This window comes from Vombatus ursinus, unplaced genomic scaffold (assembly GCF_900497805.2).
Source record: "Vombatus ursinus unplaced genomic scaffold, bare-nosed wombat genome assembly UNPS02014806.1, whole genome shotgun sequence".
Lineage (NCBI taxonomy): Eukaryota > Metazoa > Chordata > Mammalia > Diprotodontia > Vombatidae > Vombatus > Vombatus ursinus.
The window spans coordinates 410,649-412,210 of record NW_020954584.1 but is presented as its reverse complement, the minus strand read 5'-3'; the positions used below and the strand labels follow the sequence as shown (position 1 = coordinate 412,210).

At 35.4% G+C, this 1,562-nt stretch overlaps 1 pseudogene; it reads right to left on the bottom strand.

Moving 5' to 3' along the window:
- Positions 1-395: 395 nt before the first annotated feature.
- Positions 396-1,345, bottom strand: LOC114051860 (annotated as a pseudogene).
- Positions 1,346-1,562: the final 217 nt, after the last annotated feature.

Genomic DNA, 1,562 nt, shown 5'->3' with positions numbered 1-1,562 from the left:
TTATCTCCCTTCATGCATACCATACCAAACCCATGTAAAAGACAATAGATGCAATGTGTTTTATACATATGAAGTTATGCCAAACATTTCTACATGATATGTTACTGAAAAAAAAGAAGAAAAGAAAATAAAGAGAAAAATATGCTTTAATTTGCAGTCAGAGTCCATCTGTCTATCCAGACATGGATAACATTTTTCATCAAACCATCATGGTTTAAAATAAATACTTCTATCAAAAGAAATAGTTCTAAGAAAAACAACCAAAATGGAGTTTCTAATGTTAATGACCTACAATTTACCTTTTTTTTTCTTTACTTATTCAGGATCTTCTTTCTTATCCTCAAAAACAATGTTTTAGGAATTTAAAAACATTTTTTCATTTCTTTTGTAAAACATCATTGCTTGGCCAGGACATCCATTACCTTACAGCTGGACCTCGCTTTTTTGTTCCAAAGCTTCCTCATGGCATTTTTCATCTCTGTGTTTCTCAGGGTGTAGATCAAAGGGTTCAGCATAGGAGTGATGACAGTATAAAAGTTAGTGATTTATCAATGAGGAACATACAGACAGGCCTATCATACAAGAAAATACAAGAGATAAAGAAGAAGACAACAACTGTGATGTGGGAGATGCAAGTAGAAAGGGCTTTTTGTCAACCTTCTAGACTTTGAGTTTTTAAAGAGTGTAGAATGACCCCATAGGAGATAAGCAATAACAAAAAGATAATTGTGCATATCACTCCCCCATTGGCAACCACTGAAATCCCAATTATATAGGTATTTGTACAGGAAAGTTCCAATAAAGGGTACATGTCACAAGCAAAGTGATCAATGATATTGGGTCCACAAAATGGGAGGTTAACTATAAAAAGGAGTTGAACTAATGAATGCGTGAAACCTCTAATCCAGGATGCCACCAAGAGCAGAACACATACATGCCATCTCATAAAGGTTAAGTAATACAAGGGTTTACACATGGCTACATAGCAATCATAGACCATAAAAACGAGAAGGAAAACTTCAGCCCCACCAAATAGGTGTTCCAAGAAAAACAGTACCATGCAAGCTTGGAAAGAAATGGTTGACTTTTCATGGAGCATGTCTAGGGTCATTTTAGGAACAATGGCAGTGGAATAGAGTGCATCCATTAAAGACAAGAAGGCAATAAAGAAGTGCATAGGGGACCTCAAGCTCTTACTTCTGATGACAGTTATGATAATCAGAATGTTTCCCACCGTAGTTAGAATGTAAATAATTAAGAGTACAGCAAGTAATGTTTTTTGTACCTCACGTTTCTGGGTAAGCCCCAGGAGGACAAACTCGGTGACATTGTTCCTGTTTTCCATGGTTTTTTTTTTTTTGTTTTGTTTTGTTTTTTTTGTGGGGTAGGTAGAGCAAGTGTTTATTTTATATAGTACCAGATTTGTAGTTAGCAGAGTTTTGAGTTCAGTTCTCACATCTGCCCCTTTTTATAGACAATCTATTTAACTTTTATGGGCATCAGTTTCCTCACCTGAATACTGGTCATAATAACAACATTACCTACTTCACAGAACTTTTGCA